This window comes from Malaya genurostris, chromosome 2 (genome assembly GCF_030247185.1).
Source record: "Malaya genurostris strain Urasoe2022 chromosome 2, Malgen_1.1, whole genome shotgun sequence".
Taxonomy (NCBI): domain Eukaryota; kingdom Metazoa; phylum Arthropoda; class Insecta; order Diptera; family Culicidae; genus Malaya; species Malaya genurostris.
Genome location: NC_080571.1, coordinates 152,115,544 through 152,132,923, shown reverse-complemented (window position 1 = coordinate 152,132,923; position 17,380 = coordinate 152,115,544). Strand labels below are relative to the sequence as shown.

The 17,380-nt window shown below is 36.3% G+C and overlaps 1 protein-coding gene across 6 annotated transcripts in view; it reads right to left on the bottom strand.

Annotated features, from left to right (window-relative positions):
* LOC131427593 (nose resistant to fluoxetine protein 6) overlaps positions 1 to 17,380 on the bottom strand; it is a 1,835,865-nt gene that overhangs the window by 335,610 nt on the left and 1,482,875 nt on the right. The window lies entirely within an intron of this gene.

Here is a 17,380-nt window from a genome sequence, read left to right as displayed (position 1 = left end):
CAATCATGGGAAGATTTCGTAGCGAAAATTTCACCGAGCAGCACGACGACCGAACTGTGGAAAACAGTTAACATCCTGCGTGGTAACAGACAGCACCGTTCGCTAGTCCTAAAACAGGAGGAAGGATTCACTGACGACCCCGAAGAAGTAGCGGAAGCATTAGCCAAACATTACGGTGAGCGGTCAGCTACCTCAAGCTATCTCGCATCTTTCCAAATGACCAAGGAAAAAGCCGAGCGAAAGAGACTGACAAACTTGCACAGTTTCGAGGCCGTGTATAACACCGACATTACTCTAGATGAGCTACTATGGGCACTTGACAAAGGGCAAGGCTCATCTACAGGACCGGACCAGATAGGATACCCCATGCTTCGACGACTGCCGTTATGCGTAAAGATGATACTGTTGGAAACGTTCAATAAAGTATGGCATAGCGGAGATTTTCCCACAAGTTGGAGGAACGCCATTATCGTACCGCTCCCAAAACCAAACTGCAACGACCTCGGACCTGCGGCCTTTCGACCGATTTCTTTGACCAGCTGTATGGCGAAGGTATTCGAGCGCATAATCAACCGACGTCTCATCACCGAACTGGAGTCAAGTGGAAGACTGGACAAGCGCCAACACGCATTCCGCTGCGGACGCGGTACCGATACGTATCTCGCTGAACTGGAAAGATCGCTTCCAAATGAAAACGAGCATTGTCTCATCGCCTCGTTGGACCTCTCCAAAGCATATGACACAACATGGCGCTATGGAATACTCCGAACTCTGAAGAAGTGGGGAATAGCCGGCCGGATGTTTAATATGCTACAGAGTTTTCTCTCTGAACGGACGTTCCAAGTTAGCGTAGGAGGAATGCTGTCGCAGATGCATGACCTGGAGAACGGTGTCCCCCAAGGATCGGTTTTGTCGGTTACCCTGTTTCTCATCGCGATGCAACCGATCTTCAACATCGTACCGAATGGCGTTCAAATTCTATTGTACGCAGATGATATCCTCCTCGTGGTTCACGGTCTAAAAAATCGGAAACTACATCGCAAGCTACAGGCTGCGGTTAAAGCTGTCGGAAAGTGGACGAAGAGTGTTGGTTTTACCATCTCCGCTACTAAATCGGAAACGATGTATTGTAGCCCCAACGCACGGCGTGATCCGATACGTAACATCACGCTCGATCGAGTCCCTATACCAAAAACGAAGCAACTACGTATCGTCGGTGTAACCCTTGACCGCACGCTGAGCTTCAAAGCACATTGCAAGATGGCAAAAAAAGCATGTGAATCCAGGCTCAAAATCTTGAGAATGATAGGAGCGAAACTGCCACGTGGTAATCGTACAACTTTGCTACAGATTGGTTCGGCGTTGGTAACATCAAAACTAACATACGGAATCGGAATAGTTAGCAGAGGCGGCGCAGCGATCTCCCAAATTCTCGCACCACCATACAATAAAATGGTACGGTTTAGCTCCGGAGCCTTCATAACGAGTCCGATCGTATCGATCATGGCAGAAAGCGGAATGCTTCCCTTCGAGCAACTAGCAATGCAAACCACCGTGCAAATAGCCATTCGCCTCTTAGAGCTCGATCAGAACAATACCAGCCTTCCGCTAGTACGACGGGCGCTCGAACAAATGCAACTCTACACCAACACAACTCTTCCGCAGGTTGCACAGCGTCTCAGAAGACACGATCGAGAGTGGCACTCGAATAAACCGGTCATTATTTGGGACGTCAAAAAGACAATAAAAGCAGGGGATCCACCTGAGAAGGTACTACCCGTAGTACATCAGCTACTGGCAACAAAATTTACACAATCCACCGTAATTTACACCGACGGTTCTAAAGGAGATAATAGAGTAGGTGCTGCATCGTACCATATCAGTTTACCAAACATCTGTAGCCTACCACCAGAATGTAGTGTCTTCTCCGCCGAGGCCTATGCACTCAAGATGGCATTGTCAGTCGGAAATACAAACAACTTGGTTATACTGACGGACTCTGCCAGCTGTCTCCAAGCACTGGAAGCTGGAAAATCGAAACATCCGTGGATCCAAGAAATAGAAGAACTAACACGTGGTAGACCCGTCCGATTCTGTTGGATCCCTGGACATGCTGGAATTACTGGCAACACTGAAGCAGATCGTCTTGCCAACGAGGCCAGGCAACTACCCTTCACCAATCGACCGATCCCAGCAGAAGATGCTGTTAGGAGTGTAAAAAACGCATTTCGTCAACGTTGGAACGAACAATGGTTCGCATCACGTGATGAGAAACTTCGAGAAGTGAAATTCGACACAAACAAGTGGTCAGAAAACAGCAACGTGATAGACCAGCGTGTGCTGACCAGACTGAGGATTGGTCACACCCGCCTTACCCACACTTTTTTACTAAAAAAGGAAAGCCCACCGGAATGTGAATGTTGTGGAACGATCGTCGACGTCCGTCACATACTACTGCAATGCCGGAAATACGATGATGCAAGAGCCAAATACGGTATCGACTCGACAAGTCTCCGAGCGACATTATGTAATGACATGGAGAGGGAGAAGATACTAATCGAGTATCTGAAAGAAACTGCACTGTATCGACAACTATAATTTGGAAAAACACAGAAACACAAACACAAATATCGAAAAACACAAACACGAATCACACATTAACAAAACAAAGGAAACAAAAACCAATGAAGAACTAAAACCAACAAATGTAAAATGACATGTGACTTACAACTTGAACCATGACTCGAATGCACTAATCGTGGTGTAAAGGGTCAATAAACAAACAAACAAACAAACATAACAGCCATATACTCTTCCAATCAGTTCGTCGAGATCAGCAAATGCGTGTGTGACAAATATTTTCACTTAAATTTTTTCGGAGATGACTCAACCGTTTTCGACAAACTCAGATTCATACTCCCAAACAAGTTTTCTGAATTACGTTTGAATCCGACTTCTGATTGCGGTACCACAGGATGATATGTGAAACCAAATTATAACTGTGTAACTCATTTTTCTCGTAGATGGCTGAACCAATCTAAGATTCAACTGAAATCTAAGACTCATCTAAGATTCAAATGAAAAGTTCTAAGATTCTATAAAACATCTTGTTTTGCAGTCAAATCCAACTCCCGGTTTTGGAGATACAGGGTGATTTGATTAGTATAAAAATGTCAATTTCACATAAATTAATCAAGTTCATCGGGTTAGCAGATTTGGATAGTCGATAACCAAATAAACTTATTTCATTTTTGGTTTTATTCAGTTCTCGTTTCGGAAGGCACCCAAAAATTTAATTTGCACTACGATTCCTCAAAGATGTCTACATTGATTTTCAAACATTTTGAAACAAATGTAAACTATACAGCTACTCAGGTGAATTTGTCTGACTTCGAATTTCAGAAACAAATGTTCAAATTAAAATAAATCCAATTTTATCCAATTCTGACTTCCGATTCTGGAATTGTAGGAGGATGAATTTTTAAAATTCTAAGCGATATAGAAGATGACAAACCCGAAAAGCTTCAAAGTTGGACTCAAAAATATTGCAATTTATTCGTCATTGCTTCGACATATTATGGAATGTTTAATCGATTGTTACACTTCAAGATTCAAATTCGATCTGATTTGCAGTTTCGACATTACAGAGTAATGAGTGATTAAAATCTCGAATTGCCACTTAAAACGACTGACTTTAGAATAATGTCATGAAAACTGAAACACCGAAAAATATTCATGCAAGAAACACATGCGGATTGATAAAAAAGGTGGATTAAGCACGTTTTTTATGACAAAATCGAAATCCATGTATAGACACTATGAAATTTTTATAATTCCAATGGCAGATATAAGATTCTTAAAAACCAAATTGAGCTTGAATTCATGTTTAGGTAGTTTTTGTTAATAACCATTTTTGGAAATATAAGTGTACTTTATAGGTAATCGTACTTATCCCCAAATTTCCCAACCAGAACCGGCAATGAAATTCAATACGATGAATATATAGTGATTTTGAAACCGCGAATGATAAGATTTTAGCTCTAAATTAATCAAAAATAATTTTTTATTCATTTTTTTCCATCGATTTGTAGTCTTTCCAATTGTACATGTGTGGAATAATATGGTTGAGTAGGTCTTGGTTTAATTTTACTATTAAAATGTTCGACAGGTTTTGTACGGACAATTTTGTCCGAGCTGGCGACAATACTAACGCCAGAGCGCTAAACGCTCTTTCAACAGAAACTTGCGTTGCAGGCACAGTCATGAGGGTTAAAGCAACTTCCGAAATTTCTGGATGGGAGTTTTTTCGATTTTCCCAATGGTTCCAAACGTCGAACATGTGGTTCCGGTGTGTCTCCAAATCTAATCCATTTAGTTGTTTTAGGAACGTGTTTTCTTGATGTACTGACCAGTGCTGTAGTTGCGGTTAGTCACAGTTAGTCAATGACTAACCAGTTCATGAAACTGAAACTTTTCAGAAAATGAGACAATTGGTTTTCGGAAATTTAAATAATGACTGATTCAAGTAAACACGAAAGGTGCAAAAGTAATTTAAAATTTTACAAGACCGTGTTCATGGAAATAGAATTCAATAGAGCGCTTATATACTTGATTCCAGGGCGCAGAGTGAAAGTATGCCTTAAGAATGATTTCAGTGCACAGAATCATGGTGAGGCCGTGGGACGCAGGGTGATAGTATTTTTAAATACATTCAATACTTCTACTGAGGGCGCAAATCATGATTTATTTTCAAACTAGATAAAAAATCTTGTAATGAAAATTTGAAAGGGCGCCTCAAGAACGATTCCTGGGCACAGAATCATGGTGAGGCCGTGTGACGCAGGGTGGTAGTATTTTTAAATACATTCAATATTCCGCAAAGGGCGCAAATCATAATTAATTTTCAAACTAGATGAATAACTCCATGTAAAGAAAATTTTTAAGGGCGCTTAAAGAATGATTCCAGAGCGCTGGGTGGTAATATTTTTGAATACATACAATATGCCTACTGAGGGCGCAAATCATAATTAATTTTCAAACTAGATGTATAACTTCATGTAACGAAAATTTTTAAAGGCGCTTAAAGAATGATTTCAGTGCGCAGGGTGGTAATATTTTTTAATACATTCAATACTCCTACTGAGGGCGCAAATCATTATTTATTTTCAAACTGAATTAAAAAAAATCTTGTAAAGAAAATTTGAAAGGGCGCCTAAAGAATGATTCCAGGGCGCAGGGTGGTAATATTTTTGAATACATTAAATACTGCTACTAAGGGCGCAAATCATTATTTATTTTCAAACCAGATAACTAACTTCTTGTAAAGAAAATTTTTAAAGGCGCCTAAAGAATGATTCCAGGGCACAGAATCATGATGAGGCCGTGGGACGCAGGGACGCAGGGTGGTAGTATTTTTAAATACCTACATTCAATATTCCTACTGAGGGCGCAATTCATTATTTATTTTCAAACATATACATTGACGAAAACTACAAAATTAGATCGGGATCTGTATTTTAATTATTACACCTTCGTGAAAGTGTAATGAGGTGACAGTGGACAGTAGAATTCAATGAAAGAAAGTGAAATTGGTTCTTAATGATAATTCGAAATAGATAAATGTGATGAATGCGCTCAAGCTGATGCATAGCTTTGCGTGCATGTTTCACTAATTTGTTCAGCATGAACTCAGGATGGAATAAAAAAAAACATATAGTTGGTGAACAGTAAATAATAAGTGTTAGTTACAGCGAGCGCATAAATGTTGTTCGGCACCACAAAGATGTTAATTTCTCACCGTTGACTTAACTGACCAAACCAGTTTGTTTATCCCTTAAATAACAACACTAGAATTTGAACATGTACTATAAAAATGCCACAAAATAAAATATTAATTTCAAAACATTGTTATTAGATTCAAATATTTTAGGATAGCTTACAAGTTAATTATTATTCAACTTATAAAAATTATTATTTATTAATTCAACATGTAAAAGAAAACATATCACTGTTTTTCCGCATATAATTTGATGATTCATATATTTGTAGCAATATTGTTACAATAACAATTTTTGTAGCTAAATGTGAATAAAAAGAAATAGGAGAGTGCTTGAGCTTTATTCGATTAATTAAACAAAGTCCTGAATTTATTCAATAAATGTATTAAATTCATAGTGAAATGCGAACAACTTAGAATCTTTGATAGTTCTTCAGTCGAAATGCAGTTTGAATTCTAATAAATTCATAATTTCAAAAAACAATTTTAAACCAAATATGAATTTAAGGGGGGAGGAAATTCTTCGGGACACGATGCCAAGCATCTGCATCTCAAATCAAGTTTAACAATTGCAGCTGAGTGCATTTCACTAAACACTGTAATAGAAACGCTTCGTGCAGAAAAATCTAAAAAAATGCAAAATTCGTCAAAGACAAGTTCAAAAAAATTAAATTTTATCTTCAACCAATTGCATTGCGCCCCTGCGTCAAAGAAATTATGGCGCCCCATTAAAGAAGCTAGCGACTAACCAAAGCAAATAGAACAACAACAGCACTGGTACTGACGATGGTGATACCCCTCCAAACAACTGGGTCATGAAAACATCCAAATTGGATCTGGATTCGCTTAGCTCCGCAGTTTTAGATTCTTGTGGTTTTGTATGTTCTAACATTTTTATTCTTTGCTGGGAGGCAATAATAAAATTCTAGAAAAAAATATCGCAGCATGAAAGGCAAGGGATTTATAAGATTTACTGATAGATTAGCACGCTCAAGTCTTTTTAGTGCGGGGTGTGAGCTACTTTTTATGCTAAATTTCAGAGTTATTATTTTTTATGCAATGTATCAGAGTTAGGCGGTCTTTACGCGAATTTTCGAAGTCAAGCGATTTGTTTTCAATCGGCGAAAAGGCATTTCTAAGAGTTCTAAAAAAGTGATTTCGAGAATCGTTTCAAAAAGTCGTGCTTATGATAATTATCTGAGTTATGCTGTTTTAGAGACATTTTGCGCATAAAAAAGACATGAGTGTATATGGTATATATTATATAAATATATATATGTGGGGCATTCCACATAAAATCAGCCATCAATTTATTTTTCCGTCTATCTTTTTTTTCAGTTAAGAACTGAAAAATATTCGATGCGTATTTATTTATTTCAATATGATACGAGGAATTTTCGAGAAATGATTTCCTGAAGTTTCGCGGTCAAAGTTAAGAATCTGTTTTCAACAGCTTATACTAAAAATCTAAAAAAGATACAAAAATTCGTTCAAGGCATGAAATATGCGTCTTTCGAATCAGCTTTCAAATTAACCGATTTGGATAATTCTAGTCTTAAGGTGAAATGTAGCGGAATGCGAAAATCGCGTTTTCGATCAATTATTCAAAAACTAGACCGATTTTTGAAAAACCAAAAACACTTAAGTTTTCGAAATCAAATTTATCATAACTAAGTATTCTTAGAATTTTGAAATTTTGCTCTGCCGAGCCGTAATTGGTTGTTGAAATGTACAAACGGTCACTGTTCCGTCCCATGGGGATGATTTTAGAACTGAAAAGTAGTGTTTGTAGCAGAATTTCACAAAGAATCTGAAAATGCAACTCAAAATTATAAAATTTTAGCTAAAACAACCGAAAATTGAAAAAGTTTACATAAACTTTTTTGCATTTTTTTTATTGCTTGCGCGCTGCTGTTTCGTATTGAGGTGGTGTGAGAAATGCACGGTGGGCACGGTGGCATTATATCGTGAGCAAAAATACATACAATACATTAAATTATGACGCGAATTTATGCAGCATTGGGTTTTGTGTTGAAATAGAAACGAGTTGAATACAATTAAATGGGTATTGTAAGAAATTGTTTATTTTCTAAGTAACTGTCATTTATAATGCTAATAATGTCCAATTCTGTTGAGTTGATGTTGCTGAAGCAATAAAGCCTGGCTGTGTGATATCGTATAACAGGTATTATTTTAGATTGTAGCAAGCTACTGAATGAAATGAATACAAGCCAAGTATTATCGTTCATTAACATGATATACAAACAAAGTGATAAACATTGAGGGTAAGCTTCGAGCCAGTCAGCATGGAAAACTTATTGGAATTCATTGGTTTTTCAATTATTATGAATACAATGAATCAACGCTTGATTTTGCTTTCAAAATCGATTGAATAATAAAGAACTACGAAATAATTTTATATTCAATTTCGATCCCCAAATATGTGCTTGAGAAAAGATTCACTAAATAATTTTAACTGCATGGTATGATGAACTATTAGTTATAATTGGAATGTATTAAAAATGTAATCTATGAAATTATTATTTGATGATTTCTGGCACCGGAGGCCAGAGGCTGTTTGGTCTTCGGTTCGTTATCGTTGAAACAAACATTTCTAGACTATATAATTCCGAAAGTCGCTTCCGGAAAAAAGTTAATGGTAGTTTATGGTACTATAAAGTTTGTTCATTTCAATCTAAGTTCTCGGAACCCAAGCTAGTGATGTCCGAGAAAATGTGCCGCTTTTTATTATTGCACACACATGAGTCGGCCTCTTTGGCTTGGTTTGAAATTTCTTCGGCTGTGTATGTGAATATTTCATCATACCGGTTGCACAAACTATGCTTTGAGTGCAAGTGTCAGTAGATCAGGGCCGCTTTTACACAGGCCCCGGGTCAATCGACCAAAAAAAAATAAATTAAATGATATAACCGGGACCTTTTTTGCTCTCATCACTTGTTCTCGGGGGTCCTCCACAAATATTGCTTGAGCCCGGACCCATTGAAACGTGAAAGCGGCCCTGTAGTAGATGGATTTTTATTCTTGAAACAAGACGCACAAAAGGAAACAGACAGTTCGTCATTTCGTATTCAGCAATTCAGTTGGTCATTACATATACATATAACCTCATATTAGTCACTCATAATTACTCATGATTTATAGCTCTAGTGTAAGAGTAATCACTAACAATAACGATTGAATTAGGATATATTCAAAGTGTGAAGAATTCAAAAATCCATTTCGTCCAGTCTTTTTTACAAGCCAATATAACGAGAGCTAAGCCCACTGCACTCAATCATTGTAAAAAGTTCTTGTTTCCATGTGTCCGTTTTTCGTGGTATGCTTTGAAGCGGATAAAATTTTGCGCGCATTTTATGACGCTACATTTCACCTTAATGCTTATACTAATACTGAATTGGATATGAGCATTGATGAATATTGAAAATGTCGGAGCAAGTACTGTAAAATGACCTATGCATCGCAGCAATTGTTGAGACACTTAAATCTATCGCGTTAACCTACGCTTATTTTATGTTAAATCATTCATGTCGATTAAAATAGCTGCTTTGAAAACCAAATTTTGTTTCAGCTGAAATAGTCTGTTTTCCAAAGATTTTACTAGCAATTTGGCTAACTCGTTCGTAGGTTGCGTCTTCACGTACATTGTGCAACGCAGCCAATGTATGTAGAAGTCCCCCAAAGAGATATGTTTCTCTTGCATCTCCTTCGTGGCAACGTACACTGGTTCCAACGCATTTTGATAATCGTTGATGAAGTTCCAATTTTCCGAAAGATCTGAGTAATAGGCAAAAAATGTCGGATATATATATATATATATATATATATATATATATATATATATATATATATATATATATATATATATATATATATATATATATATATATATATATATATATATATATATATATATATATATATATATATATATATATATATATATATATATATATATATATATATATATATATATATATATATATATATATATATATATATTATTAAATCCGGTTACTGATACAGAGGTGATGATAACACCGGTAATGATTTTTGTCCAAAGATCAATAAGAACATTTCCGAGACTAATCATTGTGCTTGTGGCGAAGGTTATCACGATATTGATCATGTCGTTTGGACATGCGTGGAGTATCGTGATGTCAGATCTCAACTAATAAAGCAAATCGCTTGATAACAGTGTTTAGATTAACTAATGAATACCAACATATACTAATATCATATTCGAAATGTATTAGGTTAAAAGTATTATGTATGCCACGGCGAAGAAAAACTTATGTATATTGCTTATGATATAAACGTATTTATGAAAAAAATCAATTAGAACACATATCATATCAAAAATATTCTAAATGTTTACTTTTTTGAAATCACGGTAGTAAAACCTGCTGAAACTAAAACTCTGTATCATTTTCAGTTGCGATCACACGCGTAAAAAATTTTCCAGTATCTATTTCTTGACGTTCCTCAACGAAAAAGCAAAATCCCCTCACAAATTTCAGTTTAGATTTATTTACCTAATTCTTTGAATTCTTTTCCTATCTTTTGTAGAATTCCTTGTATTCGTACAGATTCGAGATCATTTCATACACACCTCCCCATCTCGTTTTTGCATACAGTGGAGGAAGTGGAATATTTTTCAAATCGAAAGTAGACTTATAGGCTGATTTCCGGCAACTTTTGGCGATGTTTCGAATGCGTACGTCAGTGTGTTTTATTACATCTGTCACTGCCAATTGCAAGGTATGAGCAGCACACCTTATACAACTAACTTTAAATGATAGTTCATTCGTGAGGTCGCTTAGATCATCATCATTATCTTCAACATCATAATAGTCATCTTTATCAGCTCGCATTGATTGAACATGCTTGTCAAGCTCACGTACGGCAGCTAACATGTTGGCTCCGTTGTCACAGATTACTGTGAAAATTTGTTCAAGTTCGATTTGATCTTCAATCTTCAACACATCTTCAACTTTTTCCATAATAAATTTTCCTGTTTGTCGCTCGTTCAATTCGAGCATCGCTGTTAAGAAGCGAGCAAATCCAAATATTTTTCAAAATCAAAAAAAATGAAACTATGAAAATAAAAATATGTAGTAATGAACTGGTTTCCTTTTCTAAGGGGTAAATTATTACTTAGGAAAACAGCTATTGTTGCATAACGCAAGAGTAATTTATATGTCGTCGTTGTCTCCAAGATGGCTGAACCGATTTTTACTAACTTAGACTCAAATGAATGCCGCTTTAGCCCCATAGAAATTTTTAAAACTTCATATAGATTTGACTTCCGGTTCTAGAATTACAGGGTAGTGATTGAAAAAACAGCAAATTTAATAGTTTGCTTCTATAGAAGAATGTGCAAAGATTTGCTAATTTCTTTGAAATTAAAAAAAAATCCCCAGTTGATAGGACTGATAAGTCGACTCATAAACTCACATCGTATATAATGGTCCCTGGAGTCCGGTTCTTTGAAACTTGTTCCCGAACTTTTTAAATTTATAGTATTCTAAGTAATATGAATATAATATGAGAAAGAAAGTTTTACACCACTACGTGGATTAAAACATGATTTTCCACGAGAATTCATCTTGTAGTATAGGAGAAAATTGGTTTGGCGTTTTTCAACAATAGCTGTTATCCTAAGATGGTAAGTAGAACCTTCAATTCAATTAACTTTTAACCTAGATAATAACCTTCATCGGACCAGAAAAACTTTCTGAACATATGTGCAGGATGGGGAATTGAACCCAGGTGGGCTGCGTGAAAGGCAGCGACTTACCAATCACACAATACCCGTCCCCTCAAAACGAACTTCAATAGATATGACAGCTTTACATCCTTTTTTGGTGTTTTAACAAAAGTTAAGTTATTGTAATAAAATTGTTTATGAGGACCCCATAATTGCATCGCTAGATGGATCTAAACAGGACTTATTTCGCAATTTTTATGGCAATGTTTTGACATTTGTGTATTACTTTAGGGAAGGGTGTTCGGTAACCGGAACCGTTTTATTTTGAATAAATATACATTATGTGGACATTCATAAAACAATAGAGAGCTAATACGCTTAACTAACAACTTATTAAGAATTTAATTGATTTCAGCGATTGGATTTTTTAACGTTTTTGGTCATTTCAAAAGCTGACCGGCACCCAAGAAAATTTGGCTGAAATTAATATATTTTGGTAAAAACAGCCATGTTCGAAAAAAAAATTATTCTTTTCGGATGTGTTTGGGCCTGGATGTATATATAGATATATATATATATATATAAATATATATATATATATATATATATATATATATATATATATATATATATATATATATATATATATATATATATATATATATATATATATATATATATATATATATATATATATATATATATATATATATATATATATATATATATAATATACATATATATATATATATATATATATATATATATAATATATATATATATATATATATATATATATTATATATATATATATATATATATATATATTGTGTGTGTGTGTCTTTACAATCATCAATAGACCAAACTTACCGAGAGTACGAATAGTCACACCCCGACCATTCCAAAACTGTATATTTATACTTGAAATATTACGACCATATCGAGTGGCCGAATCTATTTTCACGCAAACTAATTTTTCATGCACATCTTCACGAATTTTATTTTTAATGTGAGTAGCACAGACATTCAAATGCTTAATTACGTTTTCTGAATTCATCGTCATCCCTACAGCCTCACAAATGGGATCTAGCAGTATTTTGAATCCTTTTGATTCGATTTTCTTCAACGGAATATCTTCGACTCCAGCCATTCTCACTATTGCCTCTACAACAGTTTGTTGACCAATTAACACAGATACCTTCGATATACGACGCTTTTTCGCCGACGAACTTTGACTTTCGCTTGTGTCCTTAAATAGACTACGCTCGCGGGCAAGCTCTGCATGTTCGGCTCGTAAGTGACGGATAAAATTTCCGCAGTCAAACCTTTGTGCTTTCTGTTTGTTGCTGCAGTCACACGTATGACCAATTTGGCAGATTAAGAATTCATTTTCAAGTTTCATGCACGCTTCAACAATATTTCTGAATGAGGGTTTCTTATTTATCACGGAACTTTCACGTGATTTTTGTCCACCCGCATGGTCACCGGCACTTCCAATCGCATTATTTTCAAATATTTCGATGGATGCTGACATCACTATCTTCACCAAAGTTTATAATTTCCATAGTTGTCAATCACGCAAATCCTTCTAACACCACGGTTAATCCACAAATGAAGAAAGTGCATGAGAATTTTCAGTTTAAATGTACAATCGCTTTGCTATTTACGAATAAGTTTCCTTTTCCGAACGCATGTTCGTCCTGGATGTTCCGGACTGAATTCCATGACCCGAATAGACCAGGCCTTCCGAATGCTCATGCGTGCGCAATTGCGGCAGCGATGTGCATCGAAATGTGAGGGCGTGAGAGCCGACTTAAACAGAGAACCAAAAATGTGTACGAGAATTGTAGCAAGCGCATAGAAACTGGATGTGCTGTTTGAAATTTCAAAGGCACCGCATTTTCTTCTGCGTGCGGCTCGTGATTGCAACGTCTACATTTCCAAAATTGGATTGAGCATAAAAGCACATAGAGGAAATGATTAAGATACTTATCAAAGTTTACATGAAATTGTCAAAATATACTGAACACAAGCTTCTACTTGATGAAAGATGCGCTTTAACCGAGTTTTAAATTTTACAATGTAAAGTGACAGTTTCAACGTGTGTAAAAGTCGCGAACTTCTGGTAGCTATGACCAAAATGATATGATAGTTAATATGCCGTTTCTAGAGATAAGATAATTCAATGCATAACAGGAAGAAAATGAATTCCAGTTTATCAGCACATATGTATTTTGGAATATATTCCAGGTTAATAGAAACACTATACTATTCATATATAGAAGATAACTTGATATGTCTGGAAAGCTTGAGACCATATTACTCAAGAAAGACATTATTGAATAACTTGGTGAACTAAAACTTTTTTTCTAAATAAAACTTTTTTGGTTCAGTGTATAAGAAGTGCTTAGAAGTATTATTTTTTTTGCTCGGCTATATTTCAGTTTTTACCGGTATAATTAACCATAATCTATCTACTTTGCGGTGTATCTAGTGATTTGAAGTGAATTCTACAACGTAGTCTATTTACGGTTACTCTTCATGTACAATTCAGTGGAAAAACTTGCATTTGATCGCTGTTGATTCACTTTGGTTTGTGCTACGTTTATCAAGCCATTAGCACTCACGTCGCTCTCGCACTCACGTTCCTGTCAAAATCATTCTATGAACATGACGAGAAGTAAATGCAATGCTGAACCTTGTTTTGGTTCATCTGGATCGAGAATTGGCAAGATAACCTGCGAATCTTGCTCCGGTAGTTATCATATTAAATGCGCAAATGTGAACAGCACTCTTTCTAAAACCATTCGGGACTGTCCTGGAGTGTGTTGGTTTTGCCCTAAATGCCGTGGGTCTGCAAATAAAAACGCATCATCCACTGATACGATGAGCTTGATTCTCCAACGCACTACTTCTACATTAAAACTGGTTGGTGCCTTGACTGATTCAATGCAAACTTTCTGCCGTATGTATACCCAGCCCTGTGCCAAGGTTTGCTGTAACAACCAATTTCGAGATAGATTGGAACGCTCCGTAAATAACGGTACTACTTTTTTCGAACGCCTTGATAATTTACAACTGGATTTAACCAACCACTTCGAGTCAATATTTGAAGACAACAACAAACGACCCCGCACCAGTAGTACCAGCCGCCCTTCTATTGTACAACAAGAAAAAAGTACGGGTGTGTAATGTCAGAGACATAACTGGATGTCGTGAATACGAATATGACACGCTTTATTTATACTTCCGAATTCGAATTGGTAGTTGATCGATTGTTTGAATTGTGCATCTTCCCCCTCTTTCATTACTAGAATTTTAAACGATGCGCCTAGACTAAATTACAGATTAGTTACATTAAACATTCTGAAACGCAATTAAATATTATGAAATAAGCAGTATAGTTCTTTATAATAAAATAATGGTGGCTCTGAAAAGAACCTTTTATGAAAGCGTTCGTGATGGAGAGTGACGAGTTGAGTTCGAATTCCGATGGATACCGTTAACTTTCGATGGATACCGCTGACTTCCTTCATTTGTTTCCAGGCTGACCAGGCTATTGTCCGTGGGTGCGATACTGATATGGTTTGTGTAGGTATAGCGTTCACAACCGATTACAATCTTCCAGTAAAAGAAACTTCAAGTTGTTGGATTGATCAATGATACAATAGGCCTGTGATATGAAAAGTATGAAATATATCTACGGCTTTCTACATTGGTGTTCCTAGCAAAAACAAGATCGATACATGTGCCTCCAAGCGTAGTAGCTTGTGAAGGATCAGATTCCATATCCAGCTTCATATACTTGCTCATGAAATCAATGAATTTAATATTATCTTGTTTTGAGGCATCTACAGGGTCCGGCACTCGAAGTGTAACCAATTAAAAAGGCCATAAATTCAGTTTGGAAAATTACTTTTACTTAATTCAAAGTACAAAATGTGTAAAAATAATACAAAATTCAGAATCAATTCACGTTTGCTAGATATGACCACATTTTGCCTTGACTTGATGACTTGAGAGAGCGAAGGAGTTGCTTCGTTTGGCCGAATGTGACTTGCAGGTATTTTGGCCCACTCGCGGACAATAACTTTTTTCAGCGCCTCGAGACTGGTGTATCTTTTAGTTCGGACTTTGCTCTCCAAAATGGCCCAAAGAGAATAATCCATTGGATTCGCATCTGGTGAATTCGAGAGCCATTGTGTGGACGTGATGAAGTTCGGAACGTTGTTTTTCAGCCATTCTTGGTTCACTCGAGCTTTGTGAGACGGTGCCGAGTCCTGCTGAAACGTCCATGGTCTGCCACCGAAATGTTTGTCTGCCCACGGCTTCAAAGCAACCTCCAGAATACTTTCCCGATAATATGTCGCATTTACCTTGACGCCAGGCTCGATGAAAACGATTGGAGAGCGCCCATCTGCAGTTACAGCGGCCCAAACCATTATCTGTTGCGGGTGCTGCCTCCTGGTGGCCAATCGATGACTCAAATTCTCGTATGAACGGTCGGTTAAGTAAACCCTATCGTTTTGAGAGTTTACGAATTGCTCAATTGGAAAAATTTTCTCGTCAGAAAATACAATATTCGGAAATTGACCGCTTTCGGCCAAACGAAGCAACTCCTTCGCTCTCTCAAGTCATCAAGTCAAGGCAAAAGGTGGTCATATCGAGCAAAAGTGAACTGATTCTGAATTTTGTATTATTTTTATACATTTTGTACTTTGAATTAAGTAAAAGTAATTTTCCAAACTGAATTTATGGCCTTTTTAATTGGTTACACTTCGAGTGCCGGACCCTGTATATTGAAATCCCCCACAACGATCATCGGTGTAACTTTACGAGAATATAAAAATAAATTACGTGTGATGAAAAATTGCTTCTCTTTGTAAGTTGTATCTGGCGAAATATATAGAACAACTAACAGTGTTTTTATACCATTTAACATAATAACATATGTCGCCGAAATTGTCAACCAACAACAAATTTTCGTCTTATTGCTCACTAAGTTGTTCGAGTTTATGAACACCCACATTATCGAAATGACGGAATGAGCAATGAATTCTTACTCGACTGCATGATTTTTCAGTGCTCGATCGGTTCAGTGCTAGAATTTTCGTCTGACACCACTGTATTAAACGTCATTAACTACATGTGAAAAAAGTAAAAAAAAGTTTGTGTTCGTAGTAGAAAAAAGCTTCGAAGGTAAATTTTGATTATTATTATTATAATGATTATAAAACTCTATATTAGTTATAAAAATGTCGAGAAGCACCCGATATAGAAGAGTGCAACGTGAAATCGATAGAGCCGTACGTTTACAGGAAAGTGGGGTTCCACTAATAACACAACGTAATGACGAAAGATCTGTGCTAATGGACGACATTGTTGTCTACGATGAAAATTTCGGTGATTCTATGGATTTTCGGAACGAAACAGTGGAATTGTACGAGCCTGGACCGTTAGAAGATGATAATAATGTTATGGATCAATTATTGGATCGGGATGAAGAGAATGAATACGTAATGGACAGTGATTCGGATGATGAATCTGCTACTGTAGAAGTGTATGATGTAGCCAACAAACTCATATCGTGGTCTTCACATTACAATATATCAACAATAGCAGTAAATGATCTATTGAAGTGGTTTCGCCAAGGTCTTTTCCCTTCTTTACCTAACTCGATCAACGTGTTAAGAAATAAATCTCACATTTTCGAGGCACCAATTCGCCGAATGGGAAGTGGACATTTTTTTTATTTTGGGTTAAAGGCAATGATAAAAGTTTTTTATGAAATCACAAACATAAATCTTCAAGTTACACAAAGCTTTCAGCTTGGAATTGGAATCGATGGAGTTCCAATATCGAAAAGTTCGAAGAGC